This window comes from Falco cherrug, chromosome 10 (genome assembly GCF_023634085.1).
Source record: "Falco cherrug isolate bFalChe1 chromosome 10, bFalChe1.pri, whole genome shotgun sequence".
NCBI lineage: Eukaryota > Metazoa > Chordata > Aves > Falconiformes > Falconidae > Falco > Falco cherrug.
Window position 1 is genome coordinate 38356466 of NC_073706.1, and position 18437 is coordinate 38374902.

Sequence of the window (18437 nt, forward strand, 5' to 3'; positions counted from 1 at the left end):
AAGCCCTTCCCTGTCGCACTACACAAGCAAAAGAAGTGGTGAAGTGGTTATTACAAGAAATAATTCCGAGATTTGGAGTTCCTATTGGAATTTCTTCTGACAGAGGTCCACACTTTGTTGCTGAAGTAGTCCAAAGTGTTAGCAAAGTATTGGGTATTAATTGTGACCTACATTTATCTTGGAGACCCCAATCTAGTGGGAAAGTGGAAAGGATGAATCAAACTTTGAAACGACAAATAAGTAAAATTTGTCAAGAAACCAGTCTAAAGTGGCCTCAGGCGCTTCCATTGGCATTATTACGTATCAGGGTACAGCCAAAGAGTGGAACCTCACTCAGTCCTTATGAATTATTATATGGAAAACCATATGAGTCTCCAGAACCAAATCCAAACGTACATGTAAAAGGAAAGCAGGATGTATATAACTATTTGCTTTCTCTAGGAAAAACTCCGGCTGCAATTCGGAGTGCAGTAATTTGGAATAGACCTTTATCCCTGGAAAATTCAGTGCATGATTTCCAACCAGGAGATTATGTCTATGTGAAGACCTGGACCTCTGAACCTTTACAGGAACGTTGGAAAGCACCTTTCCAAGTACTGTTAACCACTTTTACGGCTATCAAGATAGCAGAATCGGATGCTTGGATCCATTATACTCGAGTGAAGAAAGCACCTATTCCATGGAAGATTATCAACCGTGACCCAAAGACTTTAAATTTGACTTTGAAAAATGTCTAATTTTTCATATCAGGTTATGATCGTTCTTTGGATTCCATTTGGGTTGGTAGTGTTGGCAGGATCATGGGCTGACTTGGTGGACAGGAATGAAAGACAAATAGAGACAGAACAAGTGATTGAAATTCCCAAACAAACGGCTGAGGAAAATTTGATGGTAGGATTGATTAAAGGATTTGCCAATTTACAAAATGTTATGCAGATCACTGCTTGTTTACCAATACCGAGGGCAGTAGGTGAATCTATTCCATGGGGAATCTTAACCATGAATCTGACCAAATTAGAATATGAAAATGAGACAATGGATTGTAAACAAGAACCTAGGGAAACTTGGGAATTGCAAAAGGTTAAAGTTGGGGAAGAATCACCAGTATATTCAACCATTTGGGAATGTAAAGGATGATTTGTAGCTAAACCGGGATTATATGGAGATTTAGGGAACAAGGGATGGTGTTACTAGCCTAAAATGGCTACAACAAACACCAGTGTATGGATAACCGAGACAAAATGTGAGAAAAAGAATCGAACCCTACAGGAAAAGGAAATAGTTTGGGATTCGGTTTGGTCTATGACCTTATATTCCCATTTTCAGTATATGGCAAAAACTCCTTGGTGTTTTACCTGGGATGGAAAAGTGTTTTCAGTATTACCCTGGGTCAATGATAGATCAACTTCATTGGGAGAAAAGGAGAATAAAATAGTGCCATGGTGGAAATGTGAAAAAGTGTATGATTGTAGCAATGCAGACTTAATAATTCAAAGAATCCCTCCTTTGGCTGCCGCTTTAAAATATGGTTGTTTTTGTCGAGGTCTTAAGAATACTCTCAATCTATCTAGCGCCTATATACCCAGAAGAGGAATTATGTTTAGTTGTAGAAAATCTACTATTCAAAGTCCAGGACATTTAATTTGGGCATTGAGTGATGGAACCTGGACAACTCATCTACCATTAGATGGTAAAGTGAAACAAATAACGTTAGGCGTGCCAACATTGTGTCCGATTTGGAAGAAATCACCGTTTAGAGGATCTCTAGAAAATTTAGAACTGAAACGAACAAAGAGATCTGAGACAAATGATGGTACTTGGAATGAACCATCTACAGGAGTGAAAATTGGCTGGGCAATTGAATCACTTTTAAATCCTATAGCATCATATAGAAACAGAGCATGGCTTTATAAGTTAACTGGTCAAGTGGAAAAATTAGCAAACGTTACCAAAAAGGGGTTTAAGGAATTGAATATACAATTACAGGCAACCTCTAGAATGACTTTACAAAATAGAATGGCACTAGATATGCTCCTACTTAAAGAACATGGAGTATGTGGATATCTCAAAGATAAACTGGACCACTGTTGCATCCCCATTTCAAATGTCACACAAGATGTGGAACATGATTTGGATTTATTAGATAAAATTGAAAAAGAAACAGAATCAATTCAAGAAGATATGTCAGAAGACTGGTTAGGGAAAATTTTTAACAAATTAGGAAGGAACTTGAGCTCTTGGATACAATCCCTAATCAAAACTTTGTTTCTGTTACTGATTGTCTTTTTGATGATCATGTTGGTATATGCATGTTTGAAGAAGCAGTTTACCAATAGAATTGCAATCAATCGTATGATCATGAGAGAAGTACCAACCAGTCCACCAAGGTATAGCCCACCACCAAAATATGTTGAAACAAATGATATGTAAATAATGTGAAAGTATTGAAATAAAGATTTTCAACACTTTCAAAGGGGGGAAATGTTATAGATTTGCTAATAAGTTAAGATTGATTGACTTTATTTGATTGATTATTTGATTTTATAAAATCAATCATGTAATAGAAATATAAGAGGATGGGGAAATGTTATAGATTTGCTAATAAGTTAAGATTGACTTTATTTGATTGATTATTTGATTTTATAAAATCAATCATGTAATAGAAATATAAGAGGATAAGAAAATATATTTTAATGAAACTTACAGTTATAGTAAAAAGCGGCTATAGAAAACCCTCTGTACAGCCCCGTACCAAGGCCGGAGGAATTGGTCAGAATCACCTAGTAGGAATGTTTAGAACTTAGATAACAGACTTAAGATTTGAGATGATTGTTTATATGTAACCTAGGAGGATGTACTAAAATGTCAAAATGAGAATTTATGTGAACTGGGAAGAGTCGAGTGAAGCAACCCACAGTTGCTGGCCAAGAAACAGTTACCTCAAGTGGCAGGTAATTCCGGCAGGGGGAGATTGAGACCACCGACTCACATACCACCTACCCAAATCGTACCCCAGACCCATTTCTGGACCTTTCTAACCTTTACTGCGCAGAATCGGGTACGAGAGGAGAGTATGTTAATGATTTATGGGAAATCTTACGATTATGCATGGATATTTAATGAATATGTATGAATGAGTTCTATACAAGGTGTATGATTTTGAACCATGGTGTGCGTCGATCGTGAGGGGACTCACTCACGCACCCGGCCGTCCATAAAGAAATGTCTGCTTATCTACATCACATTGGTGTCGGTAAGTTCTTCATTCCGAGATTTCGGTAACACTGCCATCCCATTCTACTCTTGTACGGAAAGCGAGTAGCACAAGGAGCAGAAGATAGCCCCAGAAGTTGTACACAACCGTCACTGTGGCTTTTGTGCAAAACTATTCCTCTATCCTTTGAGCTCCTTTTGTGTGACACCCACCATTAACTAAAGCTTAGGGACTGAAAGTTGATTTCTTTTTTTATAAAAGTCTGCTGCTTAGTCATTCCAGAATGTCCAAACCAACTTCTTACTGCAAAGAGCAGCCCACGTGTGACTAGATCACAACTCGGAAAAAACCCTCCTGGAACAGCCTTTTCAGTGATCCCTGACTTTGGGCTTGCAACCGTGGCACGGGGATGTTTGATCACATCCAAAGCCAGAAAGGAAGAGCTAGGGAGCTTTTGCTGAATTCAGTGGTTTTTCAGTGGATCCAGCCGAAGCCCAGCTGACAGCAGAGATGAGTTACACTTCACAGCTCAGGCACGCATCAGAGGGCTGTGTACTTCTATTGCACAGACACCCGAAAAGAGGCAGTACTGGGTGCTCGCTGTTCAGAAGATTTTTCCATCTTGCATCACATGTGGCCTAATTTTCATTAAAAACTTGATGTTCTAAACCATCAAAGCTCTTAGGAAATGACAAAGATTTCCAAGGGACAAGTTTTGCCCATAATCATGGGTGAGGCATGCCCCACGGCCACTATCATCAAAAAAAATCAGTGGCCATTCTTTCCCTTCTGCAGCAGGCCCTCAGCCTCTCCTGGAAGGTCTGCGGAAGCTATCCTTTCTTCTGCCCCACCATTGATGCTGGAACTTTAGGAAACCCTGGGAGTTTTACGCTCTCTCCTTCCAGGTGAACCTCAGAGAGTGCTCTCCTGAAAGGAGGAGGAGCAGAGTAAAATACAGACCATTCAGGACAGCCGAGAGAAAAAGAAAGAAAAAAGAGAGTATGTCCCGCTCCTCGCTAGCAGCTGGGGCTTCCAGGAGCACCCAGCCGCTGGCCAAGGCCTGGGTACCCCGGGCTGGGACCGTGTGATGCTCCCACCACAGCATGTCCCAGAGCACATGGACCAGGGCATGGAGGGGCCGCAGCCTCCTTGTCCTCAGTCCCAAAGCCACACCTGGTTCTGTGGAGTGAGAATTCGGATCTCAGTCGGGTTAACACCTTGGCACATCATGGAGGGATTACAACTCGGCATTCAAAGAAACAGGGGTGTGGGTGGCCCAACAGCACAGAACTGTTTCCCAAGTCCCTAACTTCTGCTGCTTTCTGGCACTCATCTTTTTGCCCACGGAACGTCCCCAGGTTTCGAGATTGGTTTTGAACGTGACTCTCATCCAACCACATCAACACAGAGATCCAGTTTTACACGATGTAGGACACGGCAAGTGAAGGAGGGATCAGCACTTAGGATTTTGCTTCTCCCTGCAAAAGCGGCTTAGAAATGGGTTTTGGAAGAAATCAGATGTAACCCAGTACATTTCCACATCCAGAAAAAAACAACAAAAAAAGAATTTTAGGTGATTGAGCCCCCCCACCATGTGCTTCCTTCCAGCACTCAAGAGCCATGGCTTTATTTGCATGAATAACTAAGAAAGTTCATTTTGAGCTTAAACAAAACAAATTTCAAACCACTTCTTAACCGCTGGCTTTGCAAGTTGCACAGTGCTGATGAGTTCTGTAAATCACCTGATCCAGAAGCGTTCGGCTAAGCAATTTATGGAGGCAACTGCAAAAACACACATGGAGGCCAGCCACTTCCCCGTGGGGCTCGAGATCCAACTGCAATTTCACAGTGCTGCACTAGGGCAAAGCTACTAAATATTCCCTGCAAGGGGCACACGCTGTCTGCAAATCGTCCTCCAAAGGGATCTGTGACTGGCATGCAAATGCACGAGGAAGGCTGTCACACTGCTCAGAGTCGTCAAGAAGCAAAATTAATGACTCCCTAGTTAAAGATCACGGGTTTCTTCTTTAAACTCTTTTTGCACCCTGGGACAGTCTCCACCCTGACGATACAGCGGCTCAGCTCTGTTTTGTGAGGGATGGGGGGTAGGTGACCTCCTTGAGGTCCTCTCCCAAGGGGCCCATGGAAGAGTTCAGATCTCCTGAGGGACCACGAGGGTTTTTCCAGAGCAGGCTCCTCTTTCTAAACACCGATCGCTTGCCCAGCTCTGTTTCCTGTAACTCCCAGGTTGCATGTAAGTAATTTTCCTATTTCTCTGCCACAACAACAACAAAAGCTCTCCAGGCACAACCCCTGGAGATCCCTGCAGCAAAGTGATGGACAGCCCCACCACCACAGCAAAAATCCCAGGGCCAGGAGCACAGCGCTGAGCCAGGATTCCCTTGGGAGCAACTTTTTAAATCAACCCTTTCCTTCCACAGCTCTAACAACTGCAGCTGGCGGCCAGGAAGGCGGTTTGTTAACACGAGCCCTGGTTAATTACTGTAGGTGGCATCTGCCAAGTAAACCCTGCGCAATTACCGTATCAATAAAAAGCTGTTTCATGGCCTTTGTATCTGTCAGCTTGGAGCAGTAAGGAATGGCTCGAAGCAGCTGGGTTAGTGATCTCAGCACCCTCCAGAACGGGAGCCTGGCTGCTGGGGACCACGGGCCTCGCACCTCCTTCCTCTTAGATGGGGAAAACCAGAGCGTTCCCTGGATGGAAATCTGACAGGGACCTCCCACTCCTGAAAAACACCTCAAGCAGCACCACACGGACGGAGAGGAAGGACAAGGTAACCTGAACCACGGAGCTTGCTGCAGGCATTCCCTGCCCCGTGCCAGCACAGCAAGGCCATCACCTCTGTAAGGGCAAAGGCGGCGTAACTCGGTGGGTCAGTGATAACCGCTCCCAGAAAAAGACCTGACAGCACTTCTGTCAGCCGGGAGGAGCATAAAGCTTGTCTAGCAGGCTGCTCGCACTCTGACTTCTGGGGAGGGTGCTCACCCTGCTGAGGACAGCGAGCCCTGTAACACGCGACCCAGATGAAGCATAGACTTGAGCCACGAGGTGACGATTCCCACGCAGGGACAGCAGCACACGTGTGGTACGTTCACAGACACCCTGCGCTCAGCAGGGCTCAGCCACTACGGTCTGGCAGCGCCTGGAGAGCGGGAGGTGACCCAGGGGCAGGGAGCACGTTTCACTCAGCTCCTACCGCCTCAGGAGCCCGATGGTGCATCCACGTAATAAAGGCTCATCCTGGAGGTCTATAGGGGCTTAGTGCTCGTCCACCAAAGCTCTTCTGCTGTGTACCTCTCTGCCTTTACAAACACCTTGCAGCACAACGAATGCATGGTATGAAAGCTCGCTGCTTTGGCTGCTCTGCGATCAGCGGTCGGAGCCAGGCGCGCTAAGCCCTGGCTCTGCACAGACCAGCTGGGAGCCACGGGGACAGCAGGAAGGTGCTGGCACTGCCCTGCTGACCACCGGCTCTTCCTAGGAATTCCGTGGGAACCAACTGGGCTGGAAGAGTATTTGTGCCTCGCCTTTGCTGTGGGTAGCAGGAGGAGGAGAAAGGAGCTGTACCTGAGATGTCGCAGCAGACTGTTGATACACTCTGGCTTCTCGGGGTTTGAAGATCACGTAAATTTCAACTGAAGAATTTGGCCAGACATCTCCCTCCTAAGACAGGAGACAACAAACCATTTACCTTCAAACGTTACATTTCTTGTTTTCAACCACAGCCCTGTAAGCCTTTATTTAGAGCATCAATGACGAGCAAGGAGCAAACAACACTTACAAAATGTGTAAGACTTTGGAAGCAGCTGTGAAAAAAATTAAGTCCCTTACCTTAACTAGCACCCGGTAAAGGCTTGCCTTTTTTTTTTTTTTTTTTTTTAATTAGGGCTATAATAAAGGACCTAAACTGGCTGGCTTCGGCATATCAAGGATCTCTTCAGAAGTGCCAGCTGACCTAAAGAAAAGATACGGTTTCCTTCCAAACCTTCCCTTATATCCCTGTGTCACTACAGCCATGTGAACACGTCTTCTCAGATCAGAAGAGATTTAGCAAGTCAAATGGATTTTTCCATTCTTAGTTACAAAGACAGAAAGAAAGAAAACCATGCCTGCCTTCATCATTGCAGAAGAGATCCGTAAACCAGCTCACAAACAAAGGCAAGGTCCCGTCAGGGCTGGCTACCCCGGCCAGGGCTCACTGTCCAAGCCTCCCTCTGCTTGCAGGCAACAACTGGCAGAAGAGGAATATCAGGGCTTTGCAATCTGCTCCAGCTGCCTGCAGGTCTCCACAGGGGGTATGAGACATTGCCCATGACACAAAGCCCTAGTTGTCCTGGCCTCCTCCCGTTCCTGCATCACCGCTGCTGTCGGAAGCGGAACCGGAGCTGGGTCAGTGCCCACGTGGCATTTCTCTGACACTAGAATGTGATCCTGGCTCAAAATAACCCAAACCGAACACCAAAATGGTGAACTTCCGCTGCACAAAAAAAATCCAGCTTCAGCAAGAACCTGGGAGAACCCTGCAAGCGTAAATCTTCAAACAGCGAGGGAGTGGCGATGGGTCCCTGCAGGTGTTATTCCCAGCGGCCGAGGCCCCAGCGGGATGATTTGCCCAACACCACCGAGACCACGGTGATCGCTGCAGTGTTGCTGGCATCTCTCTGTACGCTGTATAACTCACCAGATGTCCTGCCATGCTCCAGGAAGCCAGTCAGTGGTGCAATAAGATCCTGGTAAGGGACATATCTCCCTACATCCAGGGTGCTGCTGGATCCCAAGGCACAGTCAGATGAGACTGCTCTAAGGCATCAGAGGAGACAAGCCTACGGACGAGCAACACAACCCATCCATTCATATGCACCCGCACAGCTCTCTGCAACAATCCTAACGCAGCATTATTGATGGAGCCTTGCACTCATATCCTCACTCCCAAGGAAACCTGCACCAGCAGTTAACAGACTCAAACCTCTTGAGCTTCTGACATGAAATCACCATTCTCCAGGATTCAACGTATTTGGACAGAAACTTCAGGCAGTACGGCCACAATCAGCTTCCCTGTATTGTCAGTGAAGCTGCACGCCAGACTGTTTGACTCAAAGGGAGAGGGCAAGAAGAAATCATCAGTTACACATTATTCTACTATTCTGTGGCTAAAAAAAAATTGTGAAGGACATGACTGTTTTGGGAAACCTTTGCCATTTCTCCCTTCATTACTGCTGTATGTCAGACCATAAAACTGGAAAATATTGTGACCTATTTCTCCTGGGAAATGAAAATAGGCTGTTGGAAAGGTTCCTCACATTCCTGCTACCCCACGGGGAAGAAAGAATTGCTGGTTAAAAGGATACACTTCACTACTCACCCTTGCGGGCTACTGCTACATAGGCGTACCAGCCCTAGGACACGGCAGGAGCCAGCGGTCTGCCGCGGCTAGCATATTCTCCGTAAGATGGCAGTGGAGTCAGATCATGGAAAACTACCGTGGATGCTTGCCAGGGCAGAAATGCAACTATGCAGTGCTGTGAACACGATACTGCAACACTTCTGGCTTAATGTCAGCCTCAGGCAGGCTGCAGCTGGCAGGTGGCATAAAATACAGACGGTGGATGTATGATGATCCAGCACAAAAACTCCTGCTGTTGTGCCCTGGCTTTGCTACAGCATATGCCGACGTGATACCCGAGGGGACGGCACACCATGACTCACCGCTACAGAAGTGACCTCAATAAGGAGACCAACCATAAATAGATGCAGATCCTATTTCCCCTCCCTCAGCCCCTAAATAATGCGAATCTCCTCAACCTCCACCAGCCTGAAAAGGAAAAAGCTGGTCTTGGAAAGTGGGGCACCACCAACTGTCGGCCTGCTTTGTTTGGTGGAGGGAGAAGGTGATCCATGGAAAGGAAATCACTGCTCAAAGCACACCAAAACCCCCAAAGGCAGAGCTGGCAACACAAGTACTGAAGTGACTCCCCAAAGTGCATCCTGTTAGTTCAGGGCACTCAGGGAAAAGGCAGCGCCAAAGCCAGTATCTGCCCCTTCCCATCAATAACCGAACCCACAGCGAGCGGAGGGATGGACCATAGCTCCCACTGGAGATGGCGCCTTCTGCCAAAAACCAGAGTGCTCTGCAGTCCCCTCTCATTTGGATGGGGACCAGCTGGGCACCTCAGCTGAGGTGGACGTTTGCAGGAACAAATATCGCTGTTATCTCCTGGCCCAACCTCTGCACCAACAGCAGTAGCACTTGCGTAACCTGCACATCTTGAAGACCACCTCCATTGGCTCAGAGCTGGCACGTGGCACTGAGGAGTCGCTACCAGGCAATGACAAGACAGTGATGACTTGTCAAGGTAAGAGCAATGATTACAAATCCTTTTCCTCCCTTTCCTCTGGTTTCCATTTCCAAGGAGTCAGCTCCCACGTGTCTGTACTGTGACTTACAGCTAAGCTGTGGTGGGGAAGGTGCAGCAAAAAGCAAGGACTTTGTCCTTTGAGAGCCACCTGGGCTTCTACCACAGATGCTTCTGCTGACATACCATGTGTCTTTGCAAAAATAAATCAACTTTGAGATGCACTCAGGAAGTCAGAGTTACAGAACAGCTTGTTTCCCACAGGCTTGGACGGCTGCTCAAAACGTTCATGGTCACAGGCTGACTGCAAAACCGCTCCTCCTCTTTTCTCTTATTATTTTCATCAGCAAGTTAACCTTATACAGGCTGAAACAGCCTGCTGCAGCTTCCACTGAGAGCAACCCCTGGCAGCTAACGGCCCGCTTACACAGCAAAGCTGCTGCACAAACCCTGCAAAGCCACCCTGCCCAGAGAGCCTTTCCAAGGCTATCGTCCCTCCAGCGGCCTCCTAACCTCTGGAAACCTCCAGCCACTTGTTCCAAGGGTTTGATTCTTTCTATAGGGTGCTCCCAGGCACCACAGGTGATAGGTGAGAAGAGCAGCTGCCGCTTTTGGCCAGAAGGTCTGAGGCAGCAAGGTCCCAGCTCTGGTGGGGCCCCTCCAGCAGATTTACACGGCGCTGCAAGAAGGGTCTCTGTCCACGCTACAAGTTACGGGACTCTCACCGGGGAGAAGGTTGTGGAAGTCAGCAGCAGTGGATTTTTAGATTTTACATTTGATAGGAAAAAAGACTAACATTTGATGTGAAGACACCCGTACGCCAGGGGGGAAGACAGACATCAGCAAAACTATGAATGTGAAACCCACTGGTCCATAAATCATGGAATTAATGGAAATCTAAAGACTGATAATGCTGAACCAGCCAGGAGGGGAACGACTCCTGTAGTATCCCACTTACACCCAGTCCTAAGCAAACTGTAACATCAACACAGCCATTCAGGAAAGGTTTCCACTCAGGACTTGAGGCCAGGCTACACTCTGGGTCCGTACAGCGCTACACGGAGCACCAGGACTCAGCGGGCAGCCAGGCTGCTGGACCTCACCCTAATGCACTTCAGGAGCCCAAGAGCAGGTTAAGCTCGTTATGGAGACCTAGCCCAGTCGTAATGAAGCAGGAGCCCTGCGACATGCTCCAAAACCAGCTGGCACAGCTCAGGCGATCGGCTCCCGCTCTCTGCAATACCCCTGCTGCTCCGACACAGGCTCTTGGTCCCATCATGCTGCTCTCAGCTGCAGTGGTGTGAAACTGCAGCTGTGCTCACATGGGGGGCTCTCAGCCTCATTCGGGCTATAGGAGTAACCAAGAAGAGAACAAGATCCCCTTCCTTAAAAAAAAAAAATAATAGTTTCACCTACTATAAAAGAAAGAAGAGGCTCGGATTATTCTAGCGTTTGCAACAGGATGAGAAGGGATTTTGCATTGCTCAGGCAGCAGGCATTCTTCATCTCAGACCATGCAAATACTCAGTCAGGGCTCTGTTTCGTTGAAGGACATGAGGTTTTGATTGCGCAAACACAAAAGCAAAAAGTTTTCTCCAAGTCTGCAGTGAAACTCAAAAAGTTCGTTTAAAGCTGCCAGCCTTGCGTGCAGGCTCACAGACGATGCTGGGAGGGAGAGTCACACATGGTATAAATCCAGATTATATGAAGGGATTGGTCTTTCCGTGATTAAACGGGCTGAACTTGGCCTCCTTTCCATAGAGGACCTTTTCATTCTTCAATAGGTGAACTAACGCCCATGGTTAATCCCCATGCGCTACGTGTAAAGCCTGCCCTTATATATAATAATCAGTACCCCTGAACACTGTAAGGACACTTATGAAGTGCCCTTAATTTACAGCCCTTGCAGCAGAGCTCAGCTTTAGGCAGGCTCTCGCCGCCTGCCAGGAGCTCACTGTTTAGAAACGCTTTTTGCAACAACCTCTCCCAGCCTCACTAGAAACCTCATGTCTTCCCTCTCGGCACATCAAGACGCTGACGCGGGTATCTGCCAAGTGACCTCATTCAGGGAGGAGGAGGAGGAGGAAGAGAGGTTCTCAGCTATTGCTTACCACTGGCTCAATGGCAAAAATATCACTGGAGAAAAGCATAGAGTCTTCTCGCACCTTTGCCCTCTGGTTCTGGAAGGCACGGGAGAGAAGGGAAAGGCGTTCTTGGAGCGTGGGGTCCATTGCACGCTGCTTGAGAAAAGAATCCCTCTCATTCTCCTCCTGCTTCTGCAGCCTGAGACAGCCCCTGCAGCCATGGGGAGACACAAACCAAGCAGATCATTTAATAAACAACATATTTGCAGAGACTGTCGCGTAAGCGCAGGAGCAGCCACGCACTGGGGGAGGAACAGCAGGAGCAGCTCAGCAAGGGGCTGACCCCAAGCCACGGGGTCCCAAGCAGATCAGGTTATCACTTGTTCGCTGGCACGGCAGGTAGTTTTACGCCACACTCACGAGCTAAGAGGAGGTTTTTGAAAGCTAGCAGCCCTCAGGAGAGCCTCCTGGCTCAAAGCTACTGCCACGACTAATGGACAACCCACCAACACCCTCAGATGGCTTTTCCTCCCGTAGAGGTGCTCTGGGGAGATGGATGAAGATGAAGGAGCACACACTGCAGTGCTTCGCTGGCAAGGGGAGAGCAGCTGGGATTCAGCTGCAGGTTACCAGCATCACTCTTTTTTACCTTCCCTTTTGGACTGGCAGGGATAAGCAAACTAGATCTGCTCCACCGCCTACACTGCCATCCAGCAGAGGATCCCAGAGCATTTGAAAAGCCAACTCACGGACTTTCAGGCATTGCATCACTTCAGTGAAATTAATGGGTTTATATGCATGAAGACAGAGGCCCCGAGAGGTGAAGGGACTTTGCCTAGCATCACCCAATAACGAAGGCAGGACCAGCATCTCTGAATGCAAACCCTTACATCCAGCCTTGAACCACTGCAACATTTTTCTCTTTTTGGCCTTCTCCACAGAGCTTTGACACAGGTCACCTCTCCCTCACTCGGTAGTTGTAGCAGCAATCATTCTAGTGTTTAAAGCTCGCAACCGAGAGGTGAGAAGGGAGCACTGCTGCAGAGCACTTGCTTCCCAGCTGGCACGTGGATGTGCCCCCTTCACGCTCCAGTCCCCTGGCCACCAAGGACCAGCAGGTGACTACTCGAGGGGGATGAGGGGAAGGCTCCATACACAGCACATCAGGGCAACGTGGTATAAACAGGACCGCAATCACCACCCAGCTAAATTCCAATGCATTTAGAAAGGAAACACAGCCATGGACATTACTAGCAGCACGCAGACAGAGCCTCGGGCAAATGCTGTCACCAGTGCCAAAAATACTTTCTTTGGCTTGCTCCCTGTGGAGTGTCATGAGAAATGTTTTTCCACGGCTGACCTACAGCGCTGTGCATGAGGGGGGCTTCCAGGCACCGAGATGAGCAACCCTCAACTAAGCCTTCATCAACAGACAATAATTCCATTGTTGAATCCCAGAAAGTCCTGCAGGAGGGAGACAGAGCAAACCCCTGGGTAGACCTTGTGATGATCCAGGTCTTTTGGGGTGACAGCCAAGCGCAGGGTGCTGAACTGCCTCCTCCCATTGGAAAGGTCCTCTCTGCTCTGACATCTCAAAAGCTTCTGCTACAGCAGCACAGAGGCCTCGGAGCTATGACCACCCCTAAGACTGCAAGTAAGGAAGAACAAAGCACTCTGCTCAGAGTACAGAACACGAGCTGGCATAAGATCAAGTGCCATTGGAAAAAAATGGGTTGAAGTTAACTGTGGGGAAACCTGGTTGCTTCTGAGGGGAGAGAGGATCACTCAGGGTCCCATCTGAGATAGGCAGGTGGGAAGAGATGCTAAAAGAATGGCGCAGGGACGTACTAAGAGAAGGTCATGAGACTTTTTCTGTTAACACACTGATCTTGCACAGAAGTCACACACTGCGCAATTAAAAACAGAGAAGAGTGGAAAACTAGTTTTGGCCTTCAAGGCATTTCTGACCTAATTACACTGAACTTTATTTGCTCAGAAGCCCTCAAAAAGTTCTCCAGCTGAAGGCAGTTTCCTGACCAGCTCTGGGTTCAGACTAACTCCTATACACCTACAGCCATTCAACTCTGAGAAGGCACACAAGGACTCCCTAAATCACCCCAGCTTCTAAGTGTCTTTTCCAGTGCATCCCCTTGGGCTAGAAGTGTTTCCCTGCTGCCCCAAATGGAATTTCAAAGCTTCAGAGACACCCTGTGGAGAGCCTGCCCCACCTCTCAGCACCACGAAGACACAGGTGCTGATGCCCAAAGGCACTTCCAAGTCCTGTGCTGCCCTGCCTTCCCCGCAGAACCCTCCACCTCCGAACTCTCCGAGCCCCGGAGAAGGGGCAGGGATACCTCGCTGTGCTGGAAGCCGGGACAGCGCAAGGCAATTCAGCATCCTACAGCCGGATGGCCTCAACGTTCGGGGCCAGCAAAGCACCCTGCCCTGCGCACTACTGGACAAGAAGGCTGAAGAAGGTTGCCATCTTATCAAAGCTGGAGGGGAAGAAACTGCAGTGAATATCACAGCAGGTACGCTGCCTGCAGCTGTTAGGTGCTACCGCTCAACGCAGTCCCAGGTAAGGAGTGCCGACACCTTCCTCAGCCTCACAGACCCTCTGCGAGCCCAGGGACCTGGCCTCACTGACTTAGGGCTCCCACAGATGGGAATTTGCTCTCCGAGGAAATGCAGCCTTTCCTCCCCAAAACATGAGCTGGAACATGGATGGAACCGGAATGGGAAGCACTGAGCTCCATTACCCTGAAGCCCAGGGGGGGACACCCTGGTGTCGTGGATGGTTTACTTGTCCTACGCCATTCAAAAAAGCACCAACATCCCTCTGAGGCCGTACGTTAGTTTTACCCTTGGGCAGCGTGTCTTACTGAAATGAATCTTCCCAACGAACCTCAGCTTCTCCTGATCCTCCTCTTCTTGACTAACAAAAGCCTTCCACTGGAGTGGGCTATGACTTTACTCCGATTGTGGATGACCACGGATCTGTGGTTTGACAGCGTGATGTAGGTCTTCCCAGCTGTCAAGGAGTTCCTGTCTAGCCTGATGTTGACATCTTCAACTACTGCAAAATGAACTCCACGAAAACTATCATCATCTCGCTGTCTAAACCCATGGCCAGGTGGGTCTTGAAATAATGGGTATAGTTCTGATCTTAAAAACCAGGCTGAAGCCTTTGAAATTTCTGCCCTTCTCCGAAGTACAGAGCAGCTTCTATACGAAGACTGAACAGGATTCCTCAACCTAGAAACCACACAGGAGATAGGTAGGTTTGTAGAAGTATGAATGGCCTGGGAAAAAGTGAACAAGGAAAAAATTGTCACAATTTGTTGTAAAACAGGAACCCGAGGGCCTGAAATGGTATTAGTTAAAATGAGAGAAAAGTAGTTCTAGTACTTTTCCTAGGAATATTCCTTCCTTTGGAACGTACTGCCATAGGTGCCTACAGGCGCTCATCGCTATAAATCCACAAAGCAACTGGACAAAGGCTTGGAAGGTAAAACCATCAGAAGCGATTAAACAAAGACGTGAATAAAGCCTCCAGCACAGAAAAATGCTGCCTCCAAGGCCCACGAGGGAGAAAGCATATGCACTGCCTGCTTCTACACGCTTTGCTAAGCATCCCCTACTGCTGCTCTCCTGGAGAGCACTTACACTCCCGGCTGCAGGCACCAAGGACGCTTCTGAAGGCTGGAGGGCTTTGCCGGAGCACCTTCTACCACAGAGAGAAGGATCTGGCATCGTGCTGACTGTGTAAACCCACAAACCTCCCGGTACAGACGAGAGCGTGCAGACGCCAGCGAGTCAGGAGGGAGCAGCAGGTCTTTCTGCCAGGCAGATAAACCGACACAGCAGAGCTGTCAGGGTTGGCCCAGGGCAGCTGCAGGCTTCACGGCCTGGGTGCCAAATTAGATGTGACATTTATTTAAGACTCTTGATGGTTTACTATATAAGTCTGGAGGAAAAGAAAAAAACAACAACAAAACAATCTCTGTACTGTACCAGCAATGTAGCCCTAGGTATTTCACCTGATGGGGTAATGTCCATGGGTCTGTGCTTTGGGACGCTTTGCTGCCATGAAAGCACATTTACTGAATCCAGACGTACCTGCCCTATCGTTACTTACACAACACGATGATCTTATTACAGGCTGTCAGCTCTCTCATTCTTACATGCTTTTGACGTATTTCCCAGAGACAGCAGGACACAGCTCACTCTGCAACCTGAACAAAGCAACACCTGAACTTGAAATTAAAAGAGAGGCTTCTTACACAGCAGTAGAGCAGGTGCTTTGGGCTGTGCACTCCTGAGCGATGCTCTCTGAGACAGCGGGAACACCACCGTGTTTTATTCCAGCATCCATCTGCATGGCTATGGCCACCGGTATCTCAGCACATCATGGTAACTTTTAACTATCTGAAAGTAAGAAACCCAGCACTGGGTCGTCCTCTGGGGGGCCTGTTGTGCAGGAGGAGAGGGAATTTACAGAAGAGCTAAAATATCTTTCCGAATATTAAGCAAACCCTTGAACAAGATTTCAAAACAAATTTCAGGTTTTATGAAGAATGCGTTCCCAGCATTCAACAGCCAGTACCTTCCTCCATCGATTACTGCTCTAAATATTAGGAAGCTGGTAGCCAGATGGATTAGACTGAAGAGAAACAAAACAGCACTCTGCTGCCTTTCGTCCTCACCGTAATATTCTCCCTCTATCCCTGTAACTCCCTCCTCGCTGAATTTGGATTTTAAACCTTTTTAGGAGTGCATGACAGTCAGGTTCAGAATATTTGGGTAACAGGGAAAGCAAGTTTAAGTTAATTTGCCCAGTTTGTCAGAAAACTATGCCTGGCTCTCACCTCTTCTAAAAGAGACAGGTCCTGCTGCTTTTTCACTGAAAATACAAGCAAGCAACGAAAGCCGAGCTCTTCACTCAGAAGTGTCATTGTACCTCCACATCGACCCTTTGAGCAGTTCTTTTGCTCCTGCTACTATCACGATACCCAACTGCCTCACCATCACCAGCATATTCTGGTTTTTCAAACAGCATGCAAAGGTCTGCTGGTACCACTTCACCACCGGAGAAGGGAGTCACTTCACCAGGCTAACGATCTCTGGAAAGCGAGAGGAGTCCCCTGCGGCTGGATCCAGCCCTCCCCACCATATGCTTTTGGCTGCACCTCCCACAGAGCTACCTCGGTCAGAGTCAGGAGCGCTGCTCTGAGCTGTTTTGCTGTCAGGAAGCTAATGGCATCACCTACAAAGTGTGCTGGGTCTCTGACAAAGGCCACCTGTCAGTCCCCACGCTCGTATTTCCAGCACTAGAGCAAAACACAGGGCAGCGACAGTCATTTTTAAGTGCTTCTCGGAGGCAGTGCTCATGAGCTACCTTCAGACATCATTAAAACCATCGTGCTAGTTACTCCAGCCCTAGGAGCAGCTTGTTTATAAACCTCACCATTAAATAACTGCTGCCAGCACAGGGGTTTCTACAGGACCATTGCCCAGGCTACAACAAAGCTCAGGGCACCCTAATCATCACTGCTGCCACAGCTGATGCTGTCAACAGCTAAAGCCCCCAGCAAAGCCCCCTCTGAGCCCATGCAGCCCATCGCAAGGAAAGGATCTGCTACCCCAGAGCACTGCAAGCCACCGTGAGACAACAGATGGGCAGGAAAAGGGAGATGGAGAGCAATGACCAGCCACAGCGTCTACGGGACAGGTCGCAGGCTCTTCAGACGGCTCTCCTGCACTTAGGAGTCACCTTGCTTTCCACCAGGCTCCTTGCTGTGCATCCTCCTGTAATGGAGCACCCAAAGGATTCCCCATTACCTCCTCCGCACTGTGCTTAGGAAGGGCTGTTGGCTTTCTTACGGGATGAAATACTCCAGCGCAGGAATATCTGGGAGCCAGCACAGAGCCTTTGTGCTGCCCAGTGTGAAGGAGCCTCGCAGAATGGACTGAAAGGACAACGAAACTGTTGGATAACACAAGACAGCGCTGCCGCATATCCAGGATGCCGTGGGCTATATATAATCATTATTGGTACTACAGCCATGATACGCTGGGGTTGCTGATCACTGAAACATTGCTTTTGGCCCACGGGGAAAGACAGGGCAGGAACCTTCCTTCTGATTGCCTGGCAAAGACATGCTTAATACGCCACTTCATAAATCAATCACCCTTCAAGCTACTCTTCTGCTTCTCAGCGAACGCTGATTGATCCACCAGGAAAGGAGACTAATGAATGCTCAGTTCTGCCCCGAAACGCATCCAGGGTTCATGGCACCTAAGAACATACTAGTGATTTCCACTGATGATAGAAGAGACAAGCTGCAGTCCAGGATGCCCTGCAAAGACATGAAAACTACATTCTCCCAGAAATCCTTCACAGGCTAAGAACGGGATAGGCGGCGTCACATGGAAGTCTGCTTCTGGGGATGAACAAAAGAGCCAAAAGGAGACTTTTAACTCCAAATAACCCTCCGAGCACCCACCCCCAAGCCGTGCTCATGCAGTCAACGCCACGGGTTGCTTTAGCAGCTTTTTTGTCAGAAGGGGTGTTACATAGTTTGGGAGATATAAAGCCATGACTAACAAAAAAAAAAACGATCAAGCAAATGAAGCACAAACTTAATTCCTCTTCTTCTACCCTCAAAGCGACAGACCATCGGCTTTGAAACAGAAGGCCCTAGAGAGGGGAGAAGGCCATACTCTGTTTGCAAGAAATTTAACAACCTTATCTAAAACAGTAT

General features: G+C 48.0%; 1 pseudogene; it reads right to left on the reverse strand.

The window, feature by feature from the left end:
• Positions 1-18437, reverse strand: part of LOC129736961 (hydrocephalus-inducing protein homolog) — a 67825-nt pseudogene that overhangs the window by 21104 nt on the left and 28284 nt on the right.